Below are 21,171 nucleotides of genomic sequence, written 5' to 3' on the forward strand. Positions count from 1 at the left end.
ATATGAGAGCTTGTCATGAGAACAAGGCATTCATTCAAGGACTTTTTTAATAATGAAATAAATGCCCCCCACACTTAAGATGTACATTGCCCTCAATGTACAAAGATAGATATTAGAGTATAAAAATAAGATAGGGAGAGAAGTGAAACTTCTTGTATGATGAATTCCTCGAACTGGAGTTCTAGAGAGTAATCGGCTCGAGAGTGGAAGAGGACACTCTAGCGATCGTAGAGGTTCATTTGGCCATAAGTCCTGCGCCAAAAGGATATTATCTCTAGTGGTAGCTATGGTCGTGGGCGAGCAGGACATGGCAGTCGTGGAAAACCTTTATCGGTGGAGTTTTAGTTCCTATGTGATGATGAGCTTAAGAGCTCTATATAACTGTGATAAAATTAGGAACTTTTTAGGGGATATTAGGAGGAATAATTACTCAAAAAGAAATAACCGAAATTAATAATTAAAAATAAAATTTGTAAAATATAATAAAAATAAAAAGTAGTTTTAATAAAAATTAAAAACATAAAATAATAAATAAATGTTTTTAAACATCTTTATCGCTGGATGGTTCGCGAGGTGGGACTGGTGATGAGATGTGGAGGTGCTGACAAATCTACTGTAGAGTAGCATCAATGTTGTCAAATCGTAGAAAACATTGCTGCTCGAATCGAGTGAGGCATTCAGAGATGTCAGCATATGAAGCCGTCGCATGAACTGGACGAGAGGGTGGTGGTGGCTGAGTCGGTGGGTCCTCGTGCTGTGGGGGGACATCATCAGGAATGTCCTCACAGGCCCCCTCCTCAGTAGATTGGGTGAGACGATATTGGGGAGGGTAGGTTCCTTGACGCCTCTCGATCATCCTCATGCTAAGCATGCTCGAGATGCCTTGTGGAGACATTTGGCCGATAAGGGTGAGGGATGATTCTTAGGCCACGGTGTTGAGGAGCCCGAAGTGTCGCGCCAGTCGAGTCACGTAAGGGCCAATAGAGATGACCCCCTTTCGATGCCACCCCGTCTGGTGCTGAATCGTAAGGGCGATGAAATAGGCAAGGTCGATGACGTGCCCGTGTGACATCCACCGTAAAAAGTAGGCGTCGCAAGTGTTGACGATGCCAGTGCTCTCTCGCCTCCCTGTAATCGTGTGAGCCAAAATGGCGTGTAGGTACCTCAGGGATGGTGGGAGAACTGATGCCTTGGAGCGGCTAGGGTTAGGGTTTTTGAATGGGGAAGAAAGTGAATAATCCAGGGTATTTATAGATTTTGTGCAACACGGCCAGGGCACATGCCCGTGTTCCCCAATTACAGCCAGTATTTTTCGCGTTTTTCCTATTTGTACCCGTCTGAAATTTGTCCCACGCCCGTGTACCTGGGGTGTGTGGGTTCACACAGTCGTGTCACACGACCGTGTCTAGCTTCGTTCGCTTCCCCCACGCCCGTGTGGGAAATCCCCACGCCCATTTCAATTTAACAGGTTCAACCACGGGTGTGAGACACGAGCGTGTCGCACGCCCGTGCTAGTTTCTCAGTTTTAACCACGGGTCTTCCACAGGGGCTTATCGCACGCCCGTGTTGTTTTGGTAGGCTCGACCATGGCCATGTCGCACTACCGTGGCGTTTTATCGTAGCCCGTGTTTGGGGAAATCCTTGCCCTGTTTTCACAGGACCATAAGCATGCCTATGTACTTGGCCGTGTCTCTGTGGAAAACCTGTGTTCGAGAGCTCTGTTAGTAAGTTAGATGTTGAAGACTATATTTTTAAAGAAGTTAATACAGTTAGTGCTCGGGTTGCCTCCCGAGAAGCGCTTATTTATAGTCTAAGCTCGACTTACCTCTCTATTGAATGATCATGGTGGTTTGAGAAGTTTATACTCTTCATTCCTGCTATCAATCTTAAAATAAGGTTTTAAACGAGTGTTGTTTACCTTAAAAGTGCCGAACTTGGGATGACTCACCTCCACCGTACCGAATGGAAAAATGCTGAGTACCGTAAGAGGGATTTCTTCATTCAGTGTGGTAGTGACAATGTGGGGATCTGCGGCATCTAATAAGACTTTATCTCTAACTTTAAGTTGATTTGGAGAGGTATCAAGCTCATCTTGGCGTAGTTTCAGTTTATCGTGTGTTCTCTGTTTATGTGTTCGCCATTCATCTAGCTCCTCTATTTATAGCCTTCATTCTTCATGAATAGATCCTTTACTACTATTTGAGAGTGGCTCATGTACTTCCTTCAGACTTATCTCCTGCAAAGTGGGTTGTATCATGTGGTCAATTTTAATAGAATGGTTCAGATGATCACCTTCAATTTTCGATGTGTTGTCAGAATTGCGAGCTTGAAGGGTGAGTGTTTCGTCTCCTACGCGAAGCATGAGCTCACCTGTGCCAACATCAATAATTGTTTTAGTAGTTGCTAGAAAGGGCCTTCCTAGAATTAAAGGAGTGTTGCTATCCTCCTCTATGTCTAAAACAATGAAGTCAACGGGAAATATAAATTTATCGATTTTTACTAGCACATCTTCAATAATAACCTTAGGAAATCTTATAGTTTTATCTACTAGTTGAATGCTTATCCTAGTCTGTTTGGGTTTCTTAAGACCTAGTTGCTTAAACATTTTATAAGGCATGACGTTGATACTAGCCCTTAAATCAGCTAATGCATTATTAACATCTAAACTACCAATTCAGCAAGGAATCGTAAAACTCCTTGGATCTTTTAGTTTGTTCGGTAGCTTATTTTTCAGAATAGCTGAGCACACTGCGTTTAGCTCCACATGCGATGCCTCGTCCAACTTTCGCTTATTTGCTAAAAGCTCTTTTAAGAATTTCATTGCGTTCGCAGGGCTTCAATAAACAGTAAGTTAATATGTAATTGTTTTAAGAGTTTAAAGAATTTACCAAATTTTTCATCTAAGCGATCTTTCCTTATCGCGTTGAGGTATGGCACACGAGGTTTATATTTGACATTCACCATTTTTTTTATTGTTATCTACCTCACCTTGACCTTTTCTTACCACAGTTTCTTGCCTCTATTCGGGTTCAGGCTCAACAAGTCCTTCTTCATTTTGAATATTAATTATGTTTAGCTGTTCCCTTGGGTTGGGTTCAGTATTACTTGGCAAGCTACCTTGTGGTCATTCAGAAATTAGTTTGGAAAGCTGGCCTATCAGAGTTTCGAGCCCTTGGATCGAAGCTTGTTGATTTTTAAGTGTTGTCCGGTGTTTTGGAAAAGAGTTTCTGACACCGAAATAAACGTTGAGAGCATCTCTTCAAGGCTCGGCTTCTTTTCCTATTGGTAGGGTGGCTGTTGGTAGCGTGGAGGTGGTTGTGGTCTTTGATTTCCTTAACCGCTCCACGAGAAATTGGGGTGGTTCCTCCAACCTGCATTGGAAATGTTACTATATGGATTGTTTTGAGATTGAGGATTATTACCCATGTAGTTTAATTGCTCGTTATCTATGTTGTGGCCACTAGGTTGATATTCCGAATGGCTTGTTCCACCTCCACTTGCTTCGCACTGCATTACTGGGTGAACCTGCGAAGAACTAAGAAAACCATCAATCTTTTTATTTAAGAGTTCGACCTGATTAGAGAGCATGGTGACCGAATCGATGTTATAAATACCGATTCTTTTCTTTGGCTTTGTCCTCATGATTTGCCACTGATAGTTATTCAGTGACATCTCCTCTATAAACTCATAGGCATCTTCAGGTGTTTTATTATTGATGGTTCCGCCAGCAGCTGTGTCAACCATTTGTCGAGTCAAAGGATTCAGGCCATTATAGAACGTTTGAACCTATAGCCAAAGTGGTAACCTATGGTGAGGGCACCTTCTCAAAAGGTCCTTGTATCTCTCCCATGCATCGTAGAATCCATCTGTACAAAAGAAGAGATATCATTACGTAATTTAGCCATTTTACCCGGGGGAAAATATTTTAGTAAAAAAATTTTCGGTCATTTGTTCCCATGTAGAATTGACCCTTGTGGTAACGAGTTCAACCACTGTTTAGCTTTTTTCCTCAATGAAAAAGAGAATAACCAAAGACGAATGGCATCATCAGAGACACCATTAATTTTAAATGTATCGCATAGTTCTAAGAAGTTGGCTAAATGAGTGTTAGGATCCTCATCCTACAAACCATCAAAGTGAACAAATTGTTGTATTATTTGAATAGTATTAGGTTTTAATTCAAAAGTATTTGCAGCTACAGTAGGTCTAACTATGCTCGATTCAGTTCCTGTTAAAAAAGGTTTAGCATAATCATACATAGTGAGTGGAGTAGGATTTTGATTAATCGCAATTGCAGGAGGTAGCTGATTGTCTTGGTTTTCAGCCATCTCTTCGGTTGGGGGTTGAGTATCATCTTCTTGCTCGTTCTCTGTGTATCTTAAGCTTTGTCTTATTTCTCTTTGATTTCTGCGAACTGTTATGATCGATTTCTTCGTCAAAAAGTAATGGTCCTGACGGGTTTCTTCTAGTCATAAACTATAAAAACCTGCCAAGAGAAGGAAAAAGTAAATTAATAAATAATAATAATCAAATTAAATTAAATTGCAAGAAAAATAAATGGCTAAAGTAATAAAAATTGAGCGTTCCTAATATCTTAGTTCCCCGGCAACGATGCCAAAAACTTGATCGCGAGGTTTTGTGATAGGTTTTAAATATTTATAATTACTCATTCTTGAACTAACTATTATCGCGACGTAGGCAAGTGTACCTATCGAACAGTAATATAGTTTTAGCGAGATCGGATTGTCGAACCCAAAGGAACTAAAAGTACTAGTAATGACTGTCTTTTTATTATCTAGCCTAAGAATAAAGAGGTTTTATTTTAATTAACTAATTATCTAAACTAACAACGCACAAAGAGTAGAATTGGGGAATTGCTTTTGGGAAAATCGATTGAATGAAGACAATAACCAAGGAAAAATCCACCTAGACTGTACTTGTTATTCTGGCTCTGAATCGGACGATTTATTCATTTAACTTGTTCCGTAAAGATCCCTAAGTTATGTTATTATCCCTAATCAAGACTAATAATGTCTAATCCCTAGATTGAATAACCGAGACTTTTCTATAATTAACACTCTAGGGTTGCATTAACTCGATCTATGGATCCCCTTATTAGGTTTAACCTTAATCCGGTAAAATATTGTCACCCTATGTCTAGGCGCGCAATCAACTCCGCTTAATTATGACAAATGTACTCTTAGACAGGGTCTATTCCTCCTCTGAATAAGAGCTTATCTTGACTCGGTATCCTAGGATATCAAAACAAGAATTAAGAACACATAACTAAGAACAAGTCAAATATTTATCATGCAATTCAGAAGATAATAACAAGATTCGTCTTAGGTTTCATTCCCCTTAGGTATTTAGGGGATTTAGTTCGTAACTAAATAAGAAAACATCTCAGAATAATAAAGAATAAAAAACATAAAGAAAACCCAAAACTCCTGAAGGGGAATTGAGGAGAGATCTTTAGTCTTGATGATGAATCTGACTTCTGAGATGAATCAATCGACTTTCTTGGAGTAATTCCTTACCCCCTACTCTATCCTCATTTTCTTCCTTCTCTAGGGTGTATTTATAGGTTTTGCAATGCCTAAAAGCCCTCAAAATTAGCCTTTTCCGAATTGGACTCAACTTGGGCTCGGCAGGGACATGCCTGTGTGACACACCCATGTGCGATTACTTCAGGCTGAGCTCGAGCATGCCAAATTGACACGGCCATGTGGTCTGCACGTGTGAGGAGGTCCAGACCGTGTTGATTTCGTACTTTGGCCCATTTTCTCCGTTTTTGGCCCGTTTCTCATTCATTTTGCTCTCCTATGCTCTCCTAAGTGTAAAACATGAAATTAAAGCATTTGGAGCATCGAATTCACCAATTCTAATGGAAAATCATCCATAGAATGCGTTAAACATGGGGTAAAAATTTGTATAAATTACGGTTTATCAATATAAATTATACAAGTTCTCATTCCAATATCGAATAATTATCGAACATTAATCATTATATCTGAAACTCAATACTAAAGTATTTATGGCCAAAATATCAATTTATCATTTAAATATGCATAATTAAATTCTTATTAAACATATGAACTTACCTCGATACAAAAACAACCATTTTACCAACTTTCCCAATTTTCGATTTTTCTCCCATTCTAGGTCCAAATCTCACTTTCCGGGACCTAAAACATCATATTTCACTTATTTAATTTATGTGCTATTCAAAACATTCCCTAACTCAAACTTTGGCAAAATTACAATTTTGCCCTTAAACCTTTGCAAAATTACGATTTTCCCCTAGGCTTGAAAATGAAAATTTATCCATTTTCTTATGTTTTATGACACGCTGAACATTTTTCTCTTCTATGGAAACATCAAATTCCCACTCTATCATGTACTTATGAACATTAGGTATTTTTACCGATTATGTCGTTTTACTGGTTTTCACTTAAAATCACTTAGCAAAAGTTGTTTAACATAATTTAAAACTTTATATTCTATCCATAAAACATCAAAATAAACACATTTAAACTATGGATATTTTTCCAAATATGAACCCTAGCATGAATTATTGCTAGAATAAGCTAAATCAAGTTACTGGGACTCCAAAAACGTAAAGAACATTAAAAACAAGGCTAAAACGAACTTACTATTGAGCTTGGAAAGTTTGGAAACCCTAACCATGGCTTCCCCCATGCTATATTCGGCATCCATGAAGAAGATGGACCAATTTTGGCTTTATTTTTCCTTTTTAATTCTTTTAATTACTAAATGACCAAAATGCCCTTAAAGGCTTTTCTTTCAAATTTGTCCTATTATTGCCCATTTTTGGACAAATATAATGGTCTAATTACTAAATAAGGATATCCACTTTAAGAACCCCTTTCAATTAAATTCCCTTTATTATCTAGAACACACATTTTGCTAATTTTACAATTTAGTCCTAATTATCAAATTAGGCACTTATACATAAAATTTCTTCACGAAATTTTCACACAATTATTCAATCAATGAATAAACCTTAAAACTTACTCAGAATAATTTTTTTTTACCTCATATTCGTGGTTTCACGACCACTATTCCTTTTAGGCCCTATTTCGGGATGTTACAGCATAGGCTAGACACACGGGCGTGTGGTTGGCCGTGTGACCCAAGTCAGTGTCCTCTCCAGTTCTCACCCAGCCTGGCACACGGGCGTGTCCTCAACTATGTGACACAAGTCAATATGTATGCCCTGTTTCCACAGGGGCGTGTCTATTAGCCGTGTGAGGCACACAGCCTGTTCACACGGACTTGTGATACTTGAAATGTTGAAATTTTTTTAAGTTTCTAAAATTTTCATATATTACCGATTTAGTCCCGAATGCATGATTTAAATGTTGTATGCTCGATTTAAGTACATTGAATGTGAATGAATGATATTTACTGAAATGAGATGACATTTGATAAATGATTGTTCTGAATTGAGTTAAAAGTCTGGTAATGCCTCTTAACCTATTCCGGTGACGGTTATGGGTTAGGAGTGTTACATTTGTTGGTATTAGAACTACAGTTTAGTCAATTCTAGGACTAACAGCGTATGTGTGTCTAGCTATACATGCCATATTTAAAATTGTGATAGTGTGATGACTCCTCATGTTTTCAAATGTGTTTTTTATATAGTAATGGATCCTGAATAAGCTGTAGTGGATGAAATAGAAAGTAACGCGCCAACTCCCACTCAAGGGGCAGCGCCTACTGAATCTAGACCTATGACACGTAGTCATGGGGGTAAGGCTAAAGAAACCTTCTTTCAGATATTGAATGAGTGGTTCACACAGTACATTCGTACGAACCCAACTGTTCAGCAACCTCCACCCCCACTTTTTCCCCAACCGATCCCTGTAGTTCCTCAAGGTATTGATCCTCTACAATTAAATAAACCACCTATTGATAAGATGCAGAAACACGAAGCTGATGAATTCAGAGCCACTGTTAGTGATGATCCTAAGAGAGTCGAGTTTTGACTTGAGAACATAATTCGGGTATTCAACGAATTATCCTGTACACCTGAAGAATGTTTAAAATGTGTAGTATCACTATTGAGAGAAACTGCATATCAGTGGTGGAATAGCTTGATATCCGTAGTTCCACAAGAAAAAGTCACTTTGGATTTCATTCAAGTTGAATTTAGAAAAGAAATCCTTGAATTGAAGCAGGGTCGTATGTTAGTCATAGAATATGAAAGAGAGTTTGTACAACTAAGCAAATATGCTCAGGAATGTGTCTCTTTTGAAGCTATAATGTGTAAAAGATTTGAGGACAGATTGAATGAAGAAATTAGAGTGTTAGTCAAAATTCTTGAGCTAAAAGAGTTTTTTGTTTTGTTTGATCGAGCTTGTAAAGCCAAAGAGCTTTGCAAAGAGAAAAGAAAAGCTGATTCTGTGGCTAGAGATTCTAGAAAGAGATTGTGGGTAAATCATATCAGTCAGCATCAAATAAATTTAGAGAATATCATCCTCATTTTACAGCTTCTACGGGAATTTCGATTAGAGAGAGAAATGTGAGACATTTCAGTTCTAAACCTCAGGTGACATCAGTTGCCAGTGTGGGTAATATTAGAAATGCTGGACCTGAATGTAAACACTGCAATAAGAAGCATTATGGTGAATATAGATTAGTGAGTGGAGCTTGCTTGAAATGTGGATCGCTTGATCATTATCTCCGAGACTGCCCAGAAAAGTTTACAGCTGATAGAGATCAACCAGTAAAAGAGAGTAACACGGCTTTTAGAGGGAGACCACCCCGGAATACTGGAAATATGAGTGGTATCTGAGGTGCTACAAGAGATTCAACTTTGAGATCTGAGGAACGAGCACCTCGCAAAGCTTATGTTATACGTACACGAGAGGAGATATCATCACCAGACGTTATTATAGACACTTTTTCTCTTTTTGATATTGATATAGTTGCGTTGATAGATCTTGGATCAATTCATTCTTATATCCACGTGAATTTAGTTTTTAAATAGAGTTTATATGTCGAGTCTACAAAATTTGTAATTAAAGTATCGAACCCCTTAGGCAAATCTATTTTAGTTGATAAAATTTGTAAGAATTGTCCTCTGATGACTCAAGGTTACTATTTTCGAGCTGACTTGATGCTTCTACCGTTTGATGATTTTGATGTGATTCTGGGTATGGACTGGCTGACTATGCATGACACAGTTGTGAATTATAGACAGAAGACTATCGAATTGAAATGTCACAATGATGATATTCTTTGGATTAAGTCTGATGATTTGAATGAATTACTTATTGTGATATCATCTGCGTTAGCTCAGAAATATTTAAAAAGGGTTATGATGCATATCTTGCATATGTATTGGATACAAAAGTGTCTAAATGAAAGATTGAATCTGCACCTGTTGTTTGTGAATTTTTCAATATATTTCTAGAAGAATTACCGGGTTTGCCTCTGATCAGAGAAGTTGAATTTGGTATTGAATTAGTACCCAAAACAACATCGATATCGATAGCTCCATACAAAATGGCTTCAACAGAATTAAAAAAGTTGAAAGCTCAATTGTAAGAATTAATAGATAGAGGTTTTTTATAATCGAGTTATTCTCCCTAGGGTGCACCAGTATTGTTCGTGAAAAAGAAAGATGGCATGATGAGAACTGTATCGACTACAAACAGTTGAATAAAGTGACTATAAAGAACATATACCCTTTATCACGGATTGACGATTTATTTGATCAGTTAAAAGGGGCTATAGTATTTTCAAAGATTGATCTGAGATCGAGTTACTATAAGTTACAAGTGAAAGAGTCGGATGTGCCAAAAACTGCGTTCAGAACGAGGTATGGACATTATGAATTCCTTGTTATGCCTTTTAGTTTAACTAATGCTTCTGCCATTTTTATGGACTTGATGAACCGGATATTCAGACCGTATTTAGATAGATTTGTTGCTGTATTCATTGACGACATTTAGATCTATTCACGAGATGAATCTAAGCATATCGAACACTTGAGAATTGTGTTACAAACTCTACGTGATAAACAATTATTTGCAAAGTTTAGTAAATGTGAGTTTTGGCTCAAAGAGGTTGGATTTCTAGGGCACTTTGTTTCAGCTGATAGTATTAGAGTTGATCTGAGCAAGATTTCTACTATTTTTTATTGGAAACCTCTGAGAAGTGTACCTGAAGTTTGTAGTTTTCTGGGCTTAGTAGGCTATTACCGAAGATTCTTAAAAGGATTCTTGATGATTACGACACCAATGACACGACTGTTACAAAAAGACGTGAAGTTGGATTGGTTAAAAAAATGTCAGTAGAGTTTTGAATAGTTGAAAGTACTGTTAACTGAAGCACCAGTATTAGTTCAACCGAAAATGGGGAAAGAATTTATGATTTATAGCGATGCATCATTAAATGGTCTGGGATGTGTTCTGATGCAAGAAGGAAAATTTATAGCTTATGTTTCTCGACAATTGAAACCGCACGAAAAGAACTATCTGACGTATGATTTAGAGTTGGCTGCAATAGTATTCACATTCAAGATTTGGCGACACTACTTATACGAGGAGAAATGCCACATTTATACGGATCACGAGAGCTTGAAATATCTGATGACACAAAAAGCTTTGAATTTGCGACAACGAATATGGCTCGAGTTATTGAAAGATTATGACTTTGTGATTGATTATCACCTGGAAAACCTAATGTTGTTGCTGATTCCTGAAGTCGAAAATCATTGTTTTCATTATGAGTAATGAACACCCAGTTGATGATTTGTGATGATGGGTCTATTTTAGCCGAATTAAAAGCTAAACAATTATTTATTCAACAAATCTGTGAATCTCAAAAAGATAACTGTGAATTGCAAGCTAAACGAATTCAATGTGAGTCTATTTCTAATTTAGAATTTCATATTGGAACTGATGACTATTAAATGTTTTGAAATAGAATTTGTATACCAAAAATTACAGAGCTTATTCAGAAAATCCTGCATAAAGTACATAGTAGTCATTTTTCTTTTTATCCAGGTAGTACCAAAATATATAATGATCTAAAACAACTGTACTGGTGGCCAGGTATGAAACGGGATATATCAGAGTTTGTATCGAAGTGGTTAATACGTCAACAAGTCAAAGCTGAACATCAAGTACCATCAGGTTTACTACAGTCTGTATTGATTCCTGATTGGAAATGGGATAGAGTTACAATGAATTTTGTGTCAGGATTACCTCTAACTCCAAAAAAGAAAGATGCTATCTGGGTTGTCGTTGATAGACTAATGAAGTCTGCTCATTTCATACCGATACGTACAGATTACTCACTTGACAGATTAGCTGAATTGTACATTTCTGAAGTTGTTCGGTTACATGAGGTGCCATTATCTATTATTTTTTTATAGAGATCCGAGATTTATGTCATGATTCTGGAAGAAACTGCAAGAGGCTCTAGGAACAAAGTTGAATTTTAGTATTGCTTTTCATCCTCAGACTGACGGTCAGACCGAGAGAGTTATTCAAATTCTCGAAGACATGTTGAGCTGTTGTATTTAAGAGTTTGAGGGCAATTGGGAAAAATACTTGTCGTTGATTGAATTTGCATACAATAATAGTTTCCAAACGAGTATAAAGATGGCACTGTACGAAGCTTTGTATGGTCGCAAATGTCAAACTCCTCTATACTGGACTAAATTGAGTGAGAAAAAGATTCACAGGTTGAATTAATCAAAGAAACTGAAGAAAAAGTGAAAACGATTAGCGACAGTTTAAAAGCAGCTTCAGATCAACAGAAATCTTATGTAGATTTGACACATAGAGAGATTGAATTTCAAGTTGGAGACAGAGTGTTAAGTCCGCAATTCATCGGGTCGTATGAGATCGTTGAAAGAATTGGACCAGAAGCATATCGACTTGCTTTACCGTCAAAACTTAAAAAGATACATAATGTCTTTCATGTTTCTATGCTACGTCATTACATATTTGATCCATCACATGTGATCTCTCCGATAAATGTAGAAATTCAACCCGATATGTCATATAATGAAGAACCAATCATGATTTTGACTCGTCGAATCAAAGAGTTGAGAAATAAACACATAGCCTTAGTAAAAGCTCTTGGGCATAAACACGGGATAGAGGAAGCTACATGGGAATTTGAGGAAACTATGCGAAAGCAGTATCCTAACTTATTTACAGTAAGATTTTCGAGGACGAAAATCCCTAAGAGGGGAGAGTTGTAACAACCCGTTCTTAGTTAAAATCAGAATAGTGGTTTTAGGATCACAAATCTGAAGTAAAATGTTTATTTTATTATTTTAATAAGGTCTACATCATGATAGATTAATTGTCTGAAATTTTCGTTAAGAAATTTTACCGTTTAAATGCATAATTCAGTAAAAAGGACTAAATCGCGTAACGCGTAAAAGTTAAATTCTAATTGTTAAAGGTGTTTAATTGCTATGAAGTAAATCAAAGGTTCTTATAATGTTATTATACCATGATTAAAGTTATTGGACATTTATGTCCATGATTTAAGTGATTTATAAGTTATATTTATAAGGTTAATATAGTAATTTATGTATTAAGTTAATAATATTATTAAAACAAAACAAAATTTAGCTCACCCTTCATCTTCATTGTCGAAATTGAGAAAGAAAATAAGGGTTTGAAGCTTCCATGGGTTCAGCACACTCTTAGATAGATTAAGGTACTGTTTTAGCTCGATTTTTTATAATTTCTACATTTTTGAGATTGTTGCTTTGTATTCTAGCTAGCCTGTGCCTTAATTTTTGAATTTGTTCATCATTTTGTGAAGTGCCATTGTTGAATACTTGAGTTCTTTGATGTTTAAGGATAGATTATGGAAGCTTAATAATAGTTAAACTAGTTTTATAAAGTGATTTTTGACAAAAATGCAAAATATGGATTAAATTATGAAATTGTAAAATGTGGTGGTTAAAAGTGTAAAATAAGGAAAGATATGGCCTACTATGAGTTCCTACAAAATTTGGTTACCATGGGTTATGGCCTAATTGTGTAATTTTGCATTTTTACGTGTTAAGGACTAAACTGCAAAGTAGTCACAAGTCTAGGGGTAAAATTGTGCATTGAAATGGTTACTATGATTGTCAATTGAGTTATGAAATGTGGTCATTTATGCTTGTCAATGCTTATGTGTGTAGGGTGGCAAATATGGCTTTGCAAATAGCCTATTTTTGTCCATACAGGTAGGGGTACGAGCGTGTATCTCAGCCGTGTGTGATATACGATCATGTTGCACAGCCGTGTGTCCCCGAATGTTGAAATGATATTAAAGTTAGTATTCTCTGCACTGCCTCACACACATGCATATGACTGGCTATGTGGTACAAATCAGTATACCCTACAGTTTTTGCACGGACGTGGTTGACCATTCTAAAAGGCACACAGGCTAGACATATGGGCATGTGGTTGGCCGTGTGACCCAAGTCAGTGTCCTCTCCGATTTTCACATGGCCTGGGACACAGGCATGTCCTCGACTGTATGACACAATTCAGTATGTATGCCTTGTTTCCACGCGGTCTTAGACACGAGCATGTCTATTAGCAGTGTGAGGCACACAGCCTGTTCACATGGGCATGTGATACTTGAAATGTTGAAATTTTTCTAAGTTTTTAAAATTTTCATATATTACCGAATTAGTCCGTAATGCATGATTTAAATGTTCTATGCTCGATTTCAGTACATATTGAATGTGAATGAATGATATTTACTGAAATGAGATGACATTTGATAAATGACTGTTCTGAATTAAGTTACAAGTTTGGTAATGCCTCTTAACCTATTCCGGCAACGATTATGGGTTAGGGGTGTTACAGGCCGTGTGACTTTAATTTTTTGATGATGTAATAAACAGAGAGTTACACAGGTTAGGGACACGGGCGTGTCCCAAGCCACACGGGCGTGTGACCCTTATTTTGATGAAAATTTTTCTAGATGTTGAGAAGTTTTCTAAAGTTCTCGGTTTAGTCTTGAACCACTCCTAATGCATGTTTTGGGCCTCGTAGGCTCGTTTAAGGGATGATATGAATGTTTTTGAAAAGTTTTAAATTTGAGTGGAAATTCATATCTCGGTTTTGAATGTTTGTTTGAGTTTAAGTCTGATAATGCCCAGTACCCTGTTTCGGTGTTGAATACAGATAAGGGGTGATACATTTAGTGGTATTAGAGCTATGGTTTAGTAGATTTTCAGACTAATGTAGCATGTGTAAGAGTCTAGCTATACATTCCATAAACGAACTGTGATAGTGTAATGACTCCTGACAATTGTAAATTGTGTTTTCATATAGTAATGGATCCCAATTGAGCTGAGGCTGATAAAGTTGAAAGTAATGCGCCCGCTCTCGCTTAAGGGGCAGCGTCGTTTGATAGTAGACCACCTACGGTTAGTCAAGAAGAAGGAGGTTAAAAGGCCTTTCTCCATATGATTAATGAGTGGTATGCGAAATTTATTCGAATAAATCCGAATTCCCAACCTCCTCCACCCACACCTATTCCTCGACCGGTTCCCATAGCCCCATAAGGTATAGACTTTGTAAGAATGAATAAGCCCCCGGTTGATAAGATCCGAAAGCATGAGGCTAAAGATTTCTGAGTTAATGTGGATGATGATCCCAAGAGAGCCGAGTTTTGGCTCGAAAACTCCATCAGGGTATTTGATGAGTTGTCCTGCACACTGGATGAGTGTTTAAAGTGTGTTATCTCACTTCTGAGAGATTCTACATACCATTGGTGGAATAAACTTGTATCTGTAGTTCCGAAAGAAAGAGTTATATGGGACTTTTTTCAAGAGGAATTCCAAAAGAAATATATTAGCCAACGGTTCATCGATCAGAAACATAAGGAATTTCTAGAGCTAAAACAGGGTTGTATGACCATAACAGAGTATAAGTGAGAATTTTTCAGGTTGAGTAAGTATGCCTGGGAGTGTGTTTCCACCGAGGCCATCATGTGTAAGAGATTTGAGGATGGATTGAATGAAGACATTTGTGTGCCAGTTGGGATCTTAGAACTAAAAGAGTTTGTGGTATTGGTTGAATGGGCTTGTAAGGCCAAAGAATTGAATAAAGAGAAGAGGAAAGCTGATCTTAAAGCTAGATATTTGAGAAAGAGATAGATGAGTAAGTCGTTTGCATCTCAGTCCAAGAAGTCTAAAGAAATGTATTCTCATTCAAATGTTTCAGTAGGTATTCACACAGAGATCGTAGGAAACAACATTCGAGTTTTAAATCTCAGGCTACTTCTATGGCAAGTGTGGGCAATGTAAAGTCTAACAGACCCGAATGTCAGCAATATGGAAGAATATATCCCGACGAGTGTAGAATTAATGACCGAGCTTTTTTAAGTGTGGTTGTCAAGATCACTTTATCAGAGATTGCCCGGAGATGATAGAGAAAGAGAAATTTCAAAGTGCAAGGCTAGCAATACTGCTTCTGGAGGAAGGCCCCCAAGGAATACTGGAAATGGAGTTAGTATTAGAGGTGTGACTAAAGATACAGCCATGAGATCGGAGGTGAGCACCGACAAGAGCCTATGCCATCCGTCCTCGCGAAGAAGCGACGTCTCCCGATGTTCTTACTGGTACTTTTTCTCTTTATGATACTGATGTTATTACACTGATTGACCCTGGATCTACTCATTTATATGTTTGTATGAATTTGGTAAATAATAAGATATTGCCTGTCGAGTTTACCGAATTTGTGATTAAGGTGTCAAACCCTTTAGGCAAGCATGTTTTAGTTGACAAAGTATGTAAGAAATGTCCTATGATGATTAGAGGTTACTATTTTCCAGCTGACTTGATTTTGTCACCATTTGATGAGTTTGATGTTATTTTGGGTATGGATTGCCTGACGTTGCATGATGCTATAGTAAATTGTAGACAGAAAATTATTGAATTGAAATGTGAAAATGATGGAATTCTTCAGGTTGAATTAGATGAGTTAGATAGATTGCCCGTGGTGATTTCTATGAAATCAACTCAAAAATGTATAAGAAAAGGCTAAGAAGCTTATCTAGCTTATGTGCTAAATAAAAAAGATTCTGAATTGAAAATTGAATCAGTGCCGATAGTTTGTGAATATCCGAATGTATTCTCGGAAGAGTTGTCTGGGTTACCTCCAATTAAAGAAGTTGAGTTTAGCATTGAGTTAGTCCCTAGTACTTCACCAATATCTATTGCTCCGTATAGAATGGCTCAAACTGAATTGAAAGACTTAAAAGCTCAGTTGAAAGGATTAATAGATAAGGGTTTTACGAGATCGAGTTAATCTCTATGGGGTGCTCTGGTATTGTTTGTAAAGAAGAAAGACAAATCTATGAGACTTTGTATAGATTACTGACAACTAAATAAGGTAACCATAAAGAACAAGTATCCGTTTCTGAGGATAGATGACTTGTTTCATCAGTTGAAAGGAGCAACAGTATTTTCCAAGATTGATTTGAGATCCGGGTATTACCAGTTGAGAGTTAAAGAGTCAGATGTGCCGAAAACTACTTTTAGAACAAGGTACGGGCACTATGAATTTCTTGTAATGTCATTTGGATTAACTAATGCCCCTGCTATTTTCATGGACTTGATGAACTGAATTTTTCAACAATATTTGGATAAGTTTGTAGTTGTTTTTATTAATGACATATTGATTTATTCTCGTAATGAAATCGAGCATGCCGAGCATTTGAGAACTATTTTACAAACTTTGAAAGACAAACAGTTGTATGCTAAGTTTAGTAAAAGTAAGTTTTGGCTCAAAAAAGTTGGATTTCTGGGTCCTGTTGTCTCAAGTGATGGTATTCGGGTTGATCGAAGTAAAATTTCGGTAATTGTTGATTGGAAGCCACCAAGAAATGTGTCCGAAGTCAAAAGCTTTCTTAGCTTAGCCAGTTATTACCGAAGATTTGTTAGAGGATTTTTTATGATTGCTACTCCTATGACGAGATTGGTGTAAAAAGACGTCAAGTTTGAATGGTCTGAAAAATATCAGCAAAGTTTTGAGAAATTGAAAGTTTTATTAACCAAGGCACCAGTTTTAGTGATTCAACATTGGACACGAGATTAACTTTATCCGATTGTGGTTCTATTCTAGCCTAGTTGAGAGCTAGGCCTATGTTTATTCAGTAGATTTGTGAAGCCCATAAATGTGATAGTGATTTGTAAGCCAAGAGAGCTCATTGTGAATCGGTTAGTGATTCAGACTTCCATGTCGGATCCGATAATTGTTTTATGTTCCGAGATAGGGTTTGTGTACTGAAAAATGATGAACTTATTCAGAAAATTCTTCATAAAGCACATAATGGTTGTTTATCTATACATACGAGTAGTACGAAAATGTATAATAACTTGAAGAAAATGTATTGGTGGTCAGCATGAAAAGAGATATCTCCGAGTTTGTTTCGAGATGTTTGATTTGTCAACAAGTGAAAGCTGAACACCAAGTGCCTTCAGGTTTACTTCAGCCAGTGATGGTACCCGAATGGAAATAGGATAGAATTACAATGAATTTTGTAATGGGTTTGCCTTTGACTCTAAGAAAGAAAGATGTCGTCTGGGTTGTTGTTGATAGATTGACGAAATCGGCTCACTTTATACCAGTATGTACTGATTACTCGCTTGATAAGCTAGTTGAGCTGTACATTGCAGAGATTGTGAGATTGCACGGGGTGCCTATTTCTATTATCTCGGATAGGGATTCAAGGTTTACTTCGAGGTTTTGGAAAAAGTTGCAAAAATCTTTGGGTATGAAATTGAATTTTAGTACTGCATTTCATCCATAGACCGACGGTCAATCTGAAAAGGTAATTCAGATACTTGAAGATATGCTTCGATGCTGTGTTCTAGAATTTGAGTGCAGTTGGGAAAAATATCTACCATTGGTCGAATTTGCCTATAACAACAGCTATCACTCGAGTATAAAAATGACACCTTATGAGGAATTGTATGGTTGCAAATGCCAAACTCCTTTGTATTGGACTGAACTTAGTGAGAAACAGATTCACGGGGTCAACTTGGTTAAGGAAACTGAAGAGAAAGTAAAAGTAATTTGAGATTGATTAAAAGCTACTTTCGATAGACAGAAATCATATGCGAATTTGAAAAGAAAAGAGATTTAGTTTCAAGTTGGGGATAAAGTATTTTTGAAAGTATCTCCATGGAAGAAGATTCTCAGATTTGGCCGTAAAGTCAAGTTGAGTCCATGTTTTATTGGGCTATATGAAATTATTGAAAGAATAGGGCCAGTGGCATATCGGTTAGCTTTACCGATAGAGTTGGAGAGGATTCATAATGTGTTTCATGTTTTGATGTTGTGACGATATCATTTCAATCCTTCACATGTGATTTCTCCGACGGATATTGAGATTCGACTAGATATGACATACGGTGAAGAATTGATCAAGATTTATCTCGAGAAGTTAAAGAGTTGAGAAGTAAAAGTGTAGCTGTGGCAAAGGTTTTGTTGAAAAGACACGGTGTTGAAGAAGCTATATGGGAACCTGAGGAGACTATGAGAAAACAGTACCCAAACCTCTTTTCTGGTAAGATTTTCAGGGACGAAAATCCCTAAAGGGGGGAGAGTTGTAACAGCTCGATTTTGGGGCTAGTCGGAACAATGGTTTTCAGACCACAAATTCGACAGAAATTTTTTTATATTTTTATGGTTTATAGTTTCACGGAATAATTTGGTGGAAATTTTGTTCAAAAATTTTGACATTTGGGCACTCAATTTAGTCAAAATGACTAAATCGTAAAAAGTGAAAAAGTTGAGTTCTACATGTTAAAGATGTTCAAATGCTATGAGATTTTAAATTAGAGATCCTTATATGATAATTAGACCATTTTATATTTTTGAGGACAAAAATGGCATGGATAGGTGAATTTTGAAAGAAAGGCATTAAGGGCATTTTGGTCATTTACTAAATAAATGAATTAAAAGGGAAAATTAAGTCAATTTTTGTCCATCTTCTTCACCATAGCCGAATTTTACATGCTCTCCATAGCTAGGGTTTTGGCCACTTTCAAGCTTGATTGTACGTCCATCCTAGCCCCGTTTTTAATGCTCTTTACGTTTTTGAAGTCGTATTCACCCGATCTTTCCATTTCTACCATTGTTTTGAAGTAGGGTTCATGTTTAAAAATTTACCCATGTGTGACATGCATGTATTTTGATGTTTGATGGAAGATATGGTATGTTTAAGGTGTGATAAACAACTTTTACTATGTGATTTTTAGTGAAAATGTATAAAAGGACCTATTTGTAAAAAGATGTAAAGTGGGTAGTAAAAATCTGATTTGATGAAAATGTGGGCTGATATGAGTATGTTTATGGTTGGGCTAGGCTTGGGTAACAAAGAAATTGAATGCATCTCATTTTACGAGCTTAGGGACAAAAATGTAAATATGTCAAAGTTTGAGGGCAAAAGTGTAATTTTGCCATAATGTGATGTTTAGAATAATTTAAGTAATGTGAATATTAAATAAGCTAATTTTACTATTATAGATCACGAAAAACGAAGTTCAGACCTTGATCGGGGAAAGAATTAGGTGTTTGACGATTAGATCTTTTTCTACTATTTTTTGGTACCGAGGTAAGTTTGTATGTAAATAATGCATTGTTATTTATACTTTAATTGCTTTGATATTGTATGAATTGTAATTTACTCTTTGAGTGTAATTGACAAAGTTTCGACAAGTGAGAAATATCCTGGTTAAACCTTGGGAATAGCTAGGATACAAATGTCATGACATTAGGGTTAGTTGAAATTACGTGTAAGACCATGTCTGGGATATGGCATCGGTATGAGATTTCTATAAGACTATAGTTGGCCTATTCGCATCGATATGAGACCCCATGTAAAACCATATCTGGGATATGGCATTGGTATGGTACTATGTGTGTGAGATTTCTTGAGTATCCTTTAGTATTCCAAGTGGTTCAACGGGTAACTTAACAACCATGTTAAAGTTATGAAAGATTATGGCATGTTGTGGAAGATAATGGTATGTTGCTAGTTGGTACAGGTATGTACACAAAACTCATGCTTAATGAGCTCGATATGTGATTAACCCATAGTAAGGTTTGATTGAGTAAGTTGCTGTAACGCCCTAAAATTTAGGTACTTAATTTTGTATGTTGTTTGACAGTAATGTCTGCTTGCTTCAGTGGTTAGGTGTCCTGAGGGGTGTGAGAGAGGTCCTAAGTTCAAGCCTTGATTTGTACAGAATTTTGATTTTTGGTTGATTAAATCCTATCACCTACTTGTGAGACTTTTAAATAAATATGGGAAGGAAGTGTCATAAAAAGCTGGTTGGTTCAGGGGTCAGAGGCCTATTACTGCTGCTTGTAAGTCTGGAGTTTTAGCCCTATTGAGCACAAGGGTGTTCTTTTTTCTGCTATGCCGAAGTGTCCTAGGTTGACCAATATTGAAATGGTTGAATGGAGTTTGAATGGGTGGTTGAGAGGAGAGAAACTAGGAGATTACAAGGGGATTTGGATAGTGATGAGGTTGAGTGATGTGTGGAGAGATTTTAGGAGAAATTGTGGGGAGTTGGGGAGAGAGGGAGTAGTGTGTCGAATTGGGCTTGTGGCACTCAGGAAGTTCGACTAAGGTGTATTTGCTCAAGCTATCGGTTTTTGGTTTTTCTTTCTTTCTTTTTGCTGGTGACCGAATAGTGTTGGGGGTTTCTTTCGGGTTTGCATTTTTTCCTGTTCGATTTTTACCTTTACTTCTCTCTCTCGGTGCTTTTGGGATTTGGCAATTGTATCTTTTGGATTTTGTTCTTGATCGACATCTCTACCTTCTCCCTCCCTCTTCTGGGTTGTTGGTGATCGAGTAACTTTTCTCTCCTTTCTTTCTAGACCTCTTTCCTTCCAATCGATCCTTTTATCATCTCTTTTCCCTTGATCTCTTGACAATCATCCCTTTCTCTTCCCCTCTCCTCTTGTCTTCTATTCACCATTGGTACTTTGATAGTTGCGGCGTTGCCTTGTCTTACTTTTGCTTTCGATTTTGGCAATTGATTTGTGGAGCAATCGGTGGGTACTTGTTTTCCTCTTTGTTCTTTTTTTCTCTCATTGTAGTAGTCTTTTTAACATTCTCTTTACTGTCATCTATGGCTAGGGTCGTGTGGGT

The 21,171-nt window shown here is 37.0% G+C and overlaps 1 pseudogene; it reads left to right on the plus strand.

Moving 5' to 3' along the window:
* Positions 1 to 3,802: 3,802 nt before the first annotated feature.
* LOC128284420 (small nucleolar RNA R71) lies at positions 3,803 to 3,899 on the plus strand (annotated as a pseudogene).
* The last annotated feature ends 17,272 nt before the right edge of the window (positions 3,900 to 21,171 follow it).

Source organism: Gossypium arboreum, chromosome 11, assembly GCF_025698485.1.
Source record: "Gossypium arboreum isolate Shixiya-1 chromosome 11, ASM2569848v2, whole genome shotgun sequence".
NCBI lineage: Eukaryota > Viridiplantae > Streptophyta > Magnoliopsida > Malvales > Malvaceae > Gossypium > Gossypium arboreum.